The 14551-nt window shown below is 33.5% G+C and overlaps 1 pseudogene; it reads left to right on the forward strand.

Annotated features, from left to right (window-relative positions):
• Positions 1 to 9197: 9197 nt before the first annotated feature.
• On the forward strand, positions 9198 to 14102 carry LOC126706830 (cucurbitadienol 11-hydroxylase-like; annotated as a pseudogene).
• The last annotated feature ends 449 nt before the right edge of the window (positions 14103 to 14551 follow it).

Raw genomic sequence — 14551 nt, forward strand, 5'->3', positions numbered from 1 at the left:
TAAGAATAGGCCTAAAGTTCATTGTCATGCATGTGTAGCCAAAAAAATACTCCCAAAAAAAAAAGAAAAAGGATTTATGTGGACAAGCCCAAAATGAAAAAACACAATTGCAGAAATGCCAACATGGCAAGTGCCAACATTGTCTTAGAGAGTCCTTTATGGAGCCTATACGTTCTCCAATTAGACCAACCCTGAAACAAGTGGACAGGCCCAATATCATTAGGCAACAGAGGCTAGGAATGTCAAATTATAGTGGAACCCATGATTGTCACTTTACGATTAAGCCTTGAGCCCACTAAAGCATTAAAAATCAAAACAAACAAACAAAGGCATGAATGGTATTACTCTTATCATTTTTTTTTTTTTTTTTTTTTTTGGGACAGGCTGAACATAAAACAACCAATCTATTACAAAAGAGTTGCTTTATCAAAAACTACCAGATTATCCACCATAGACAATGGTTGATACAAAATAAGAAAGTCAATTAGCTAAATCACTCCCATTTTATCAAGCCTATCAGCACATCTATTAGCTTCTCTAAAAATATGAGTCATTGTGCAATTAGAAAAGGCTCTAATCAGGTTCATGCAATCATTCAAAAGGGGTTCTAACATGAGATTAATAGAGGAAGGGTTAGTAAGTAAATGTACAAGCACATCTATTATAACAAAACCAATGTATATATATATATAAACGAAGGCATGAAAATTTAAGCATATTACTTGATGAATTTTTTAAGTCACTTTATGTACAACATTTTAAAGCTTAATTTTATTTATTTTTAAATACACCCAACTTATTTAAAGTCAAATAAAACTAATAAAATTAAACAATCCTCAAAGAAATGCAAGAGTCTTGTATTTCAATTGATTGACACCTCTTGATAATTTCTACGAAAACATGTAGTGTTCAAAAAATATATATCTATACTTTTTTTTTTTTTTGGTTAATTGCACCCTTATTTTCGTTAATTTCACTTTACCGTTAAAGTGCAATTAGATTATATAATCAAGCAATATTCCTCTAATTGATTGATATGCATAAATGTCCCTTACACTCACAAAATTTTGTCAATTTTTATCTTATATTTATTTTACGAAAGTATGATTTTTTTTCAAAATCTGGGTACCTCCATCAAAACATTTATCTTATAGTGGAATGGATAGAAAGGCCCAAAATTCCCAGTCTGTAGGCTGTCAATCTGTCATGGCCCATAGTAGCTCAGGTTACTCAACCCTTAAAGGGCCCTTACACTGTCCAATAATGCCAATTTTTAAAACTATAATATCCGCCGACGTTGTACTCACTAAACCACTATCCTAGTGCCATTTGGCCCAAAGTCTATGCGTAAAACAAGCTTTCCTCAGGCCTCAGCAATGAACTTTGGGCCATGACTTTTTTTTTTTTATTATATAGAATATGAATTAAGAAAATTGAGTTTGGATATATATATATATATATATATTTTTTTTTTTTTTTTTGAGAAGAGAGTTTGAAAACATTTAAGGAAAACATAAATATTATATAACAAAATGAGTATTATAAATAAGTTTTAAAAAAAATAAAAATTATTTCAAATAATTTTGCAATGTATCCACGCATCACAAGAGAAATTATCTAATGTTCCTAACAGTATAACAAACATTCATTATTTCGATATTGGTAGATATGATTTCTGTAAATAGTGTATTTATATCCAAAAGCGATCGAATAGGATCCGTTTGGTCCTTTACAATGGCAAATAGTGGTTTGTTAATTGGTAGTGCCATCTAGCTCTCCCCCAACCAAAATGGATGTGATATAATATGAGTACTTGGAAACAGAGATTGGTAATTCAACCTATATCTTCTCTGCTATTACTATTGACTTATATATAAGGGTATATATATGGATTCAAAATACAGTCATGAGATTGCTTCATGAGTTCATTCATCTTGGGATTGAGATTGCTTGATTCGTGGGATAGAAATCAGAAGGTTGATATGATGCGAAACCTTTGATTAGATGGCTTAATATATTACTTGGTTAATAATAAGAAAATAATTAAATAATTAAGTCTTATGAGAACTATTGGATTGGTGGTATTTAAATATATAATATACCCACATGTGGAATAAATTATAAGAACAAACCAGATGTGTACTTTATAAACTAATCATAATCACTGGTTCTTAAAAAAAAAAAAAAAAAAAATCACCCTAATCATAATTCTTAAACACGTTTATATAGACTACTGGATTTTTTATTAATTGTTCTTTGATCAACTAAAGAAATATTTACATTTTGATATATAAACCATTAGAGCATCCGTAGCAACTGTTGCAAAAATTATGCCATTTTACCACACCAAAGGCCTACTTTATTATTTTACCACATCATTTTACAACATCTCATTTATCAAATGTTTTATCATTCAATTCTATACATTAAAATAATATTTACTACACATTAAAATAATATTTACAACTCATCAACACAATCAACAGCCATCACACTGCTGCCAACAACCAACAGCCACCACCACATCCTCCACAACCAAAAACACAACTCAAAGCAAACCCAAGCAAATCCAGCCAAATTCCACAACAAACAACCATAACCCCAACCTAAACAACCCATCAAATCCCAGCCAAATCCTTTACGACCCAAACAAATCCTAGCCAAACCCCAACCCAAACAAATCCAGCCAAACCCCAACCAAATCCTCTGCCACCCATCAACTGCCTTAACCAATCACCAACCCAAAACCCTAACCCAACCAACCCATCAACAAACAAACTCAAGTAACCACCGGACCAAAACCCACAACGTTGCCGCAGCCAACCTCGACCCACAATGCCGCCGACCCAAAACCTTGACCCACAACCCATAGCCCACCAACACCAAATCGGAAGCCCCACCACCACCACCACCTCAACCACAAACCCCGACAAACCCACCGCCTCCACACCCTTACCCAAAACCCAAAACCCAAAACCTTCATAATCCAAGTCAACCCAGACTCCAAACCCACCATCTTCATCGTCGTCATTGTCATCGCCGACTTACACAACAAACCCACACCGACATCGCCGACCCATAGCCTAGCCCATCCGAACCCACCCACCTCCATTGGAACCGAACCCATCAAACCACAGCCAAAAAAAAAAAAAAAACCATTGCTAGAGAGAGATCGGTGTCGACATGGAAGTGATCGTCGGTGTGGGCGTTGGCTTGGACGTGGAAGAGCAGTGAGGGTTGGGGTTTGAGAGGAGAGGATTGGGGTGAAAGAGGTGAGACTGATGGAGAGATGAGAGAGAAGGAGGAATAAAAAAAGAATAAATCAGTTTGCCACACGCGTTCCGTACCATTGCAAATTTGTGACTTTACTGTAGCATGTTGCAAAAAATATGAGATATGACACATCTGATAAATGGGGTCAAATGGTGTTTGGTGTGGGATATGTGCCAAATATTTAGCATTTGGCACATATCCCATATCTGTTGTGGGTGCTCTTACATTACATCTATTCTTTGCTTTGGTTACTACAAAATCTTGAGCCTACTTGTTAACCTCCGTCATCAATCAGAGAGATAGGTATATACACAATAGAAGTATTTGCCTTTTTTTTCTTTGGTGATGGTGGTGGTGTTGTTACTCTCATGTATATGGTCTTCAATTCATTGTCTTTACACAGATCAAGGAAATTAAATCTAGATGTGAAATAGAATCTCTTTATTTTGAGTGTGTTGAGGACCATTTTTTCAGCCCATTTGGCTTTACTTCATTAGCAACTCATACCACATCAACATATAATTGATTTTTTGGGTAAATCTATTTAAAGCCCAAAATAAGCTCATATCTCATTCAACTATATGGATTGGGCTCACATGGCCCGCGAGATCCTTACTTCAAGAGGCGAATTCATGGTCCACATTTCCTCTTCATCAACTAGGATCATAACCCCACGACATCATCAACATCAACATATGGATCGGGCTTAAGAAATGAATCAAAACTCACAGCCCATATAACCTCTCTTATATTCATGACAAGCGGCTTCTTCAACAAGAGCTCATATTTACACAAAATGACAATAAAACCCAAGGTACATCATCTCATCTTCGACTTATGATCCAAGTTTATAAGTCTCTTTAGGGAAACTTTGGGAGTCATGGTTGAGAGGGCCAAGAGATATGTTCAGTAAAGTTCCAACGGTTTGAAGTTAATAAAAGAGACATGTTGCTTGGTGTGTCTTCTCTAACTCCTTAAACTCTGACAAGTCCGTGTGTAGCAGGTAACATATGGTAAGCATCTCTTATCACATAGCACTTTAGATGATAAAAATTCCTTATTGCTCTTTTTCTAAAACTTAATATTCATCATGTGACAAATACTCAATATCTCTAGCCATCTAATTGCTGGGAAGATAACTGTTCATTCAATCTCCAACTGTTACTATACAAATTTAGAAACTTCATTATATTATTCTACATAAATCTACATTACTACTTTTAGCTAAAATCCAACTCAAACACATGGCCTAATCTGATTGGCTATCTTTTATCTCCAAATATATACAAAATATTCATGATATCTCTCATACCCAGCTGCTATCTGCCACAATTAGACCATATATTTCTCTGCCAGCTGCCAGAGTGGAGCATTAAATACTCTTCTTGCTCACCAAGATTATGTCACAACACAATGAGATTTTAACTAAATCTCTAAAGTTTCATTAACTTTCAACCAATCCTTTTATTACTTACTAAAAATGTGTTATAATGGAACCTTGCACCAAAAACACAAACACCTAAAAAGAAAACATTTCCAGCTGAACCCCAGCAGTGTATTCAGCACTTGACACCTAGCTGGAAATAATATCATCAGCCATTTAATGTTGAAATCCGAACAGTCAGCTGCTATACCCAAAATGGCAAAATACTCTTGAAAGTGATCTTACCATTTTTCAGCCAAATCCATGAAATGATCTCTCTAGCAGTCTAAAATCACCCAACTAACCTCATTTGCTTCTGCTCAAAGCAAATAACTGTCTTCTGACAACTGTGACAGCTATCTCAGGATAGCTGTCACAGATTTTCCCTAACAGCTGGGATAGCTTTTTCAGAATAGCTGTGACAACTGACCCAGCAGCCTAAGCATTACTAATTTTTTCACATTTGACTAAAACCAAAACCAACTAAAGAAACTACCTTTCTCTTGCTAAAATACTTTCCTTTTTTGCTACTCTTTCCCCAGCAGCTCTTACCTGAAATAGCAAGAACACCTTAAACCTAAACATACCATTTTTGACCAAATCTTAAGATGGATTCTTTGAAAATTCATTACTATTTGGGATAGATTTTGACTGATATTCTTTGCTAAAATACCCCCTTAAACTCAGCTCTAAAAGGGAACCCTTCATCAACACCTCAAAAAAGGGGACACCAATGGAGGAGAACTCTCTCATGAAACTTCTCTATTCTCTCTTCCCCTAATGATTTTCTTAAGCTCTCAATGAAGTACTGAGTTTTAGGGCTTTTAGTTCCCAAATTAGAAACTAAACTCTCCAGCCCTTAACCCATAAATGCCCTTCATAAGCCCTCATACATCCTCCAGTAGAAAATCCCAACAGTTTTGCTAAACATACTACAACACCATTACTCTCTTGTACTCATTATCTCACTCTCTATATTTTGAAGATATATATATCTTGCTGCCCATATCTCTAAGGATCTCTTTCGCCACTTCTCTTACGCAATATCATACACACTTACTACACCATCACATATAACACACCACAACTCTTTTAAGCTCCACTCTCATTCTCTCTCACTCTAAAATTCTATTGTTTTGCTACCCATAAACACATCTCAATGCTCTTCTACACCTATCTTACTACTCCTATCTCCAAATACCTAAACACATCTCCATACCCTTCTCTTACAAAATCTTTCCTCTAGGAAAGTAATCTCTACAACTTCTCTAGCAATTATAATCCCATATTTTTACTATATTTAACCTCCATACCTCTCATACTTCCATATACCATACATATTACAAATATTACATCCCACAAAATATCTATTCTTTTACCATCTCCACACTTATCAAAAGATATCAAACACTCATACTAAAGGTCCTTCTCGTGGAAGGCATAAACTTCTAATGTTAAAGCCTTTCTCCTAGAAGGCACTACTATCTCATATCAAAGCCCTTCTCATGGAAGGCACAAATCCATCTTACATAAAACCCTTCTCTTAAAAGGCACAAGTACTCCATACAAAAGCCCTTCTCATGGAAGGCAACACTATTCATAACTTCACAACAACTAAAAGAGCATTGCCAAAGGAGAAAACTCATTTAAGTGCATGATAAGAGAGGCAAGTTTAACCAGCCCCTACACACAGGTGGACATACTCTCTCTCCCTCCAGTTGCACCCATTTTTCCCACTCGATCTTGAAGTTATCATGGCAAACTGCCTCTCTACCGCTAGGGTCACTTTGCTAGGATATTATCAACTCACAGAAGCTGTACAACTGGAGCTGCAAACCATCAGAGATAAGTGACTCTGCTTTCATATTTTTAAATTTACATAATTGAATACATGATTACTTCACATTTAAATACATATTACTTTATTTCAACTACTATTACAACTATTAACCAAAGCTTAAACTCATTTAAATGCATGATAAGAGGGGCAAGCTTAACTAACCTATACTACTGGCATTTTGCTTTAATGGTTTTGTAGGCTTAAAAATATGCCGGTAGCCATTGGACCACATGGCCCAATGTTGAGTTTCGGAGGCAACTTCCCAAAAAGAACCCGGGCCTAGTAAGGTCATTCCTTTGACGAACCACACGTGGCTAGGCAACCGAAAAAGGCCCCCGAACAAAGTGAAGTGGAGAGAATCCCATTTCAAAAAGAAGAAGAAGAAGAAGAAGAAGAAGAAGAAAAAAAAAAAAAGGAAAAGTAAAGGGACATTTTGGTATTGTTTCTTTCCTTTGTGTATGTTTTGTATAGTATAACTTGTCATATCCTCCCTTAAAGTTACCATGGCTTTTGAGTGAAATTTGTAATGTACTTTTGTATTAGAATCTCATTCTCTCTCCTTTATATGTGTGTTTTTTTTTGTCTCTATAAAAAAAAGATTTTAAAAAATGAGATGATTGTCTCACATTGCTTAAAAGAGTATGTTGTGTATAATATAACTTGTCCTATCCTCTCTTAAAGGTTATCATAAATTTGAGTGGAATTCATGATGTGCTTTTGTGTTAAAACATTATTCCCTCTTCCTTGTGTGTGTGTGTGTGTTTGTTTCTCCAAAAAAAAAAAAAAAGCAAAAAAAAAAAAAAACACAAACAAACAAACTACAACAATTGAACAAAATGTTCAACAAAAAGCTTATTTAAAAAAAATTAAAAATAAAGACCCCTAATCATTCAAATTTGTAACTTACTCGGCTCAGCTTGCAATCGTAGCAAGTATCAATTGTAACTCCCTCTCTCTCTCATTTCAACATCATAGTTTTCACTTATCGCTCATTACTCATTGGTCCCTTTTTGCTTTTTTATTTTACTAGTATAAAAAAAATGTAAAACTTCATGTATTTGCATTTATTTATTTATTTATTTTAATTAAAGTTTTCTTTTAATGATTGCCATTCAAAACTAGAGCCGAACTAACCTCAACAAGTTATAACAGCGCAAAGACTTAGAGCAAATTGATACTTTATATGAATCTATATGATTTAATTAAAAACAAACATAATGTAATAGCATATCATATATAAAAAAAAAAAAGAAAAAAAAAAAGGAGGAAGAAGATAATGTGTTGAAACTAAAAAAATACACATTAAGGATTGACACATATAAAAATAATAATAAAAAAACTCATGTGAATCCAAGACCTAGTAAATCAAAGAATACCTATAAACTAGTCTGCCATTACCTATATGAAATGACTTAAATGAGAAAAATAATGAGCTACAGGAAAGGTGGATGCAGCATTATCAAAAACTAGTTTGCCCCTATCAAAAAAGGAAAAAAAACCTAGTTTGCCATTATCCCCAAAAAAAAAAAAAAAAAAAAAAGAAGAAGAAGGATAATGGCTGAAAAGGTCGCCACGGTAGGAGCAAAAAAAAAAAAAAAAAAAAAAATTGAAAAGCTGAAAAGTGGGTGATGACATGAACATTTGAAAGAAGTTAACGAAAGTAATACAAATTTGAACTGTCAAATGCATTTGATACTTATGTCCTTTTAATATTAAAAAATATATAAAAATCTATTTGATATTTAAACCGTCCAAGTTTACGAGGGTAGTGTCAGGGCACACCTCCACACTTAACAAGCTTTGATGAAAAGAAAATGCAAAAGGCAAAGAAAGTTCAAAGAAACATTAGTCAGTAAGAAGTGAAACAGAAGTGGATGGACGAAAGATGAGGAAGAAGAAGAAGAACCAAAGACAAAAAGGGGATGGACGATTATCGGCGAAGTCGCGTCGCTACGAGAAAAGTGGAAGCGACAGTAGGGATTTGGGTATCTTTTTTTTTTTTGTTGGTTTACACTTTACCGGCCGATTTTCATTTTCCTGCCGATGTTCGGTACTTTCCCGGAACGGCCGGTACGTCCCGGCATGACCCTGTATTTGGATCGGAACGAAACAGCTATGTCTCTGTTCCGCCTAAGCACTGGTACGGCAAATTCCGACGGTACCGGCCCCTACGGTACGTAATCGACTTTATTAACTTAAAGCCTTCCCACATCATTCAAGAGTTACTGGCATTTATATGTTGTGAGTTGTATGAGTATTAAACCTTGGTTCCCACAGCTGTGTGTGTTAGTCTATCTGTTTATGTCTTTCTCTAAAAATTTTTAAAAAAAAAACAGAAAAGAAAGAAGGAAAGAAGTGAGTGATGCCTAGTTGTGTGTTCCTATACAGATTTAAAGCCTTTACACAGCATTAAAGAGTTACCAGCTTTTGTATATTGTGAGTTGTGTATTAAACCTTGGTTGCCACTTGCCACTTCCCTGTGTGTGTTAGTATATGTCTTTCTCTTAACAAAAAAAAAAAAAAAAAAAAAAAGAAAAAAGAAAAAAAGAAAGAAAGAAATGGGTTATCCCACTTTGCCTAGCTGTTACCAGCTTTTGTATGTTGTGAGTTGTGTGATATTAATGCTTGGTTCCCACTCCCCTGTGTGTGTTAGTCTATGTCTTTTCTTGTATATTTCATCCATTTCTAAAGAAGGAAAGCAAGAGATTTACAAACCAAACCACTACTTGCTTCTAAGGGTTCTACAAAACATCTTCAACCAAATCTACCAGAAATGTGGACAATTGGATTATGTATTGTAGCAGTACTGGTCATATATTTGGGTTACAGGCTTAACAAATGGAGCAATCCAAAGTGCAATGGAGTCCTTCCTCCAGGTTCCATGGGTCTACCCCTTATTGGAGAGACCCTTCAGTTGATTGTTCCAAGTTACACTCTAGACCTCCATCCATTTATCAAAAAGAGAGCTCAGAAGTACGTAACATGCCACTAATTGTGTGTCTCTATTATTATAATTCTTTTTTGGTAACTAGTGTGTGTGCATGTGTTTTTATAGTATATATCACTGTTCTACGTACAAGTATGTATTTATGTATTTACGTATGTATAAGTCTCTTGTTAAGTTGTTATGGGCAAGGGGATGAAACAGAAGATAGAATATATGAATATACTCGTATCTACTTAAGACCAATATGAAATAAAAATATCATCTATGTATGTATTGAGTGCTATTTTAATGTAAGAAAACCTTCGATGACATATTCATTATATTTTCTTATATTTTCAGCATAAGTAACCCGTTTTCAAATTTTTTGTTGGATGTCAAAATTACATGTATGAATTAAATTTTTTTAAGAGTTAGATATACACTAAATAAAACTTAAATTTATGTTAGTATGTAATCTTCCCAAATTTTTATGAAGGAAAAAAATAATATATAATTAATTTGAGGTCATATTAGGGTTTTTATTTTTTTTATTTTTTTTTAGTATTACTTTTGAAAGATAGCAACTGATTGCAGGAGCCTCTTGAAGCAAATCCCAAACAAGCGTGTGCTTCATGTCTATCGTGAAGCTAATCAATGTGCGGATGCTTTGGCAAAGTTTGGAGCACAAACCGACTCTAATTTTGTAGTTTTTTGTAACCCACCGCCTGTGGTGGGAAGTTTGTTAGCTTTTGATAAAGCTAACATATTTTGTAATAGACTTGTTAATTCTTAGTTAATATTATATCATGGTTTACCCCAAAAAAAAAAAAAAAATATTGTTCTTATTTTTCTCCATTTGTCAAAACTCTAGCTTTAATTTTTTGCCTCGTTTACCCTACCTTCATTTTATTTTTACAGGTTTTAAACCTTAAAACATTGATAGAATTTGAAACATTTTTTTTTAATGAATTTTGACATATAAAAGAGGTAATAGTGTATTGATTATAAATCCGATAAAAAAATTAGAAAAAGTATAGTGACACAACATTTTGAACTAGTTGATTGTGAGTAATGAAAATTAAAGTGATGTCAGGGTTAGACATGGCAAAACGGGCGAGTCGGGTCGGATCAATCGGGTTGCGAGTCAAACGGGTCACGGGTCAAAACGGGTTATTTTAAGCAGGTTAAAACGAGGTTCGGGTCAATCGGGTTGCGGGTCGGGTCGGATTGACTTGTATTTTTTACATGATTTTTTTTTTTAAAATAAAGAAAATAACATATATTTGCCATTTGAAAAGTTATGCAATAAATTACTTAATGTAAAATGCATTATTTTGAATTCACCACTTATATTAAGAATGAACTCAGTTAAACTTATTAATACTTATTAAATAATTTTAAAGTTATACAAATCCTAACATTGTTATCTAAAACAAAATAATACAAAGATAAGTAAAACAAATATATAAGTTTTATTTCTACACAATATCAACATTCCAAAATATAAAACAAAATCAAAAATGACTTATTGGATAACCCATTTGATAAAGAATAAAAACATAAAAGAAATTTACAATCTTGAAAATTAATTTTATAATCTATTATTAATTGTGGTTGGCACTCTATTTCAATTGAGATATACATTAAAGTTTGATTGCTTACTTATTTATACATGGTCGCTTTTATGAATATCATATCATTGTTAAGCAACACACACACTAGGAAATATCATAATTTATTTTGAAAAGCCATTTATTTTGGACTTAAATTGTTAAAAAAATAGGTATAAGCATTCATAATTTATGCTAATTTGATACTTTGGCTTCACTATTTTCACACTTGTGAATGTTTCTCACACATGTCTACAATTTTAAATCTATGTTTTTAACTCTACTGTAACTAGATTATCTTGGCATGTATTTTACTATTTGATATTTAAAAATCTTTACTCATTACAGAGTGCTCAACCATTTATCTTTCAATTAATTTGCATGCATTTACGTAAATGCATCAATTGTTTCTTTAAAGCTCACAACAAACAATTAAACCAATATCTAGTCAGGGTTAAGTTTATGGAAAAGTGATTATATACCACTCACATCTTGCTATCTTAACAAGTAGTGAAAAAAAAAAATTATGTTCATAAAAAAATGAGAAAATTTTAATATATTAATAAGATATGCCTGAAAAAACTCACAAAAAATCAAATTATAATTAGGAGGGGGCAAAAGTTGTAAAATCACTCTTAAGCTATTGTCTTGTCTTTTAATTTTGTTTTGGTGGGCTAGGGACAATTGCCCCCACCGGATCTGGATCCGGTGAACTACTTGCGCAATACCACTAATTCATCTCACATTAATTTTTACCATCTTATTTTTTAACTTTAACTTTTTAACTCTTTAACATTTTTTTTTTTAACTTTTTTAATTCAATGTTTGAGATTAAAGGTTGAAAATTCAACTTTTAATTTCAGCCATCCAATGCAGGTGCAATACCCTAGATATTGCACCTGATCTCAATCAGGTGTGGCTTGTGTCCATCTCAATCCTGCCCCCACCCATGACTTCCTAGCTTGCCTATGTCTAGGAGGTCCCTGCACTGATCAAGCAAAATCTGCTTTGGGCAACTTTGTCATGTCAGGTCCAACTATCATTAATAGCCCCCTTCAAATAGTATTTATTGTAAAGGATAAGCACTTTGATTAGACAAACCAACTGTCATTAATGATGTCAAGTTGTCCCAGAAGCTTAAACTATCTATGATGAATCTAATTATTTAATCTAACAAATATAATTCTTCTTTCTTTTTTTCCCCTTTTAGATATGGGCCAATATTTCGAACTAGTGTGGCTGGTTCACCCATAGTAATATCAATAGATCCTGAATTCAACCATTACATCTATAAACAAGAAGGAGAATTAGTTGAATTATGGTACCTGGATTCATTTTCCAAGCTTTTAGCGATGAAAGGTGAAAATAAGATAACTGCAATTGGTGTTTTCCACAAGTACTTAAGAAGTATCATATTGAATCACTGTGGTGCTGATCCACTTAAGGAAAAGTTGCTTCCTCAAATTGAAGAATTTGCTAACAAAACCCTACAAACATGGTCAAGTCATCCTTTAGTTGAAATGAAACATGCTGCATCAGTGGTAATTTTCAACTTTCCCCTGATATGGACTCATTTACTCAATGAGCATTGTTAAGACAGTATTTTTCACAACAAATTTCTCACCTACTCATTTGGTAGGTTATTATTGATTCTTATATGGGCCTACTATTGACACTACGTTATTATTCATCATTAATAACTTGACACTTTAGATAGTAGTGAATTTTGTTGTGACTATAGACCTATTGTTACTATAGACTTATTGTTACTTAATAGTGTAAAATTTACTGTCGTTCAAGTTATGACAAATCTATGTTTCTGCGAAATTGCAGAAGATATTTGATTTCACTGCAAAGCTATTCATTAGTCATGATGCTGAAAATTCACCTATGAAAATGAGCGAGAAGTTCACTAATATCCTGGGAGGTTTCATGTCATTTCCCTTGAATATCCCTGGTACTACATTCCATAAATGTTTAAAGGTAATCAAAATAATGAGAAAGTACAAACTTATCCGAAAAATATTCATTTGAAATGACCTAGATTCATTAATTTAAATTTCACTTTTCATTTTTTAGGACCAAAATGAAGCATTGAGTATGTTGAGGAAAATATTTAAAGAGAGAATCAATTCACCAAAAAGACATTTTGAAGGTTTGCTTGATAAAGCTATAAATGACAAGGATAAGGAGAAATTCTTATCAGAAGACCTCATCATCAATTTGGTTTTTGGGTTCTTATTCGCTAGCTTTGAGCCCATTTCGGCAGCATTGTCGTTAACTCTCAACTTACTTGCCGACCATCCTGCAGTTTTACAAGAGTTGACGGTATGTAAATGTACAAGAACATTTTTTTAGCACACAACACTGATCATGTATCATTTGTTAGCATCTTGCAGTATTACAAGACCTGTAACCTAACGCTGATCAATGATCATGTATCATTTGTTAGGATGAGCATGAGGCAATTCTTAAGAATAGAGAGAGTCCAAATTCCATACTCACATGGGATGAATATAAGTCGATGACCTTTACTCATCAAGTCAGTTCTACAATCTATGAATATTCTGATCTCTCTTCAAGGTGTTTGATGATTCTAGTTATCATATAAACCCAAATATTTTGTTGTGTGGAAATTATAGGTAATCAATGAAGCTCTTAGGATAGGAAGTGTTGCTCCTGGGCTACTACGAAAAGTGCTGAAAAATATTTTATTTAAAGGTATGTTCTTACATGCATATGTTCTTAAATGCAACAGGATCTTGATTCATTGTTTGTATCTAAGAATTTCATGCCTTTTGGAGGAGGAATTAGACAATGTGTTGGAGCAGAGTATAGCAAAACGTTCTTGGCTACCTTCCTCCATGGTTTGATCACCAAATATAGGTAATGTGTTCCCCTTTACGATCTAACTTGTGCAATTGTTGTAACATAATGTTTGCTACTGGGTTTGTCATGGGATAAAAGAAACCTCTCAATTGAAATTGATCTATTTCATGATTCAAATCAAACATCATAAAATTAAAGAATTATTTATTTATTTTTATAATTCGATTGTCAAGGAACATGGGATTTGAACTTTGGACATCTCTATTGAAAATACCAGGAAGGGTGCTTATTAAGGTACAACTAAATAAAATCTTACCATACCGAAAATAAAATCTTAATTGTAATTTGGATAACTTTAAGATGCAACTAATATGCAATATTCTACCCCACTAAACCTTTGTATAATTTTTTTTTTTCTTTTAATAGGTGGACAAAGGTCAAGGGTGGAACCATTGTTCGAAATCCTATCCTCGGATTTACAGATGGCCTCCACATTAAATTCTCTGCGATAAGTAATTAAAATACATTTTTATTTCATGCAAATGTAAGTATATATTATCCAAATGTAAGTATATATTTTCTTGCCTCATTGTGTATGTGTTTTAGGGCTTTGATTGTGTCATATCCAATAATACATCATCTATAAAATG

This window comes from Quercus robur, chromosome 11 (genome assembly GCF_932294415.1).
Source record: "Quercus robur chromosome 11, dhQueRobu3.1, whole genome shotgun sequence".
Lineage (NCBI taxonomy): Eukaryota > Viridiplantae > Streptophyta > Magnoliopsida > Fagales > Fagaceae > Quercus > Quercus robur.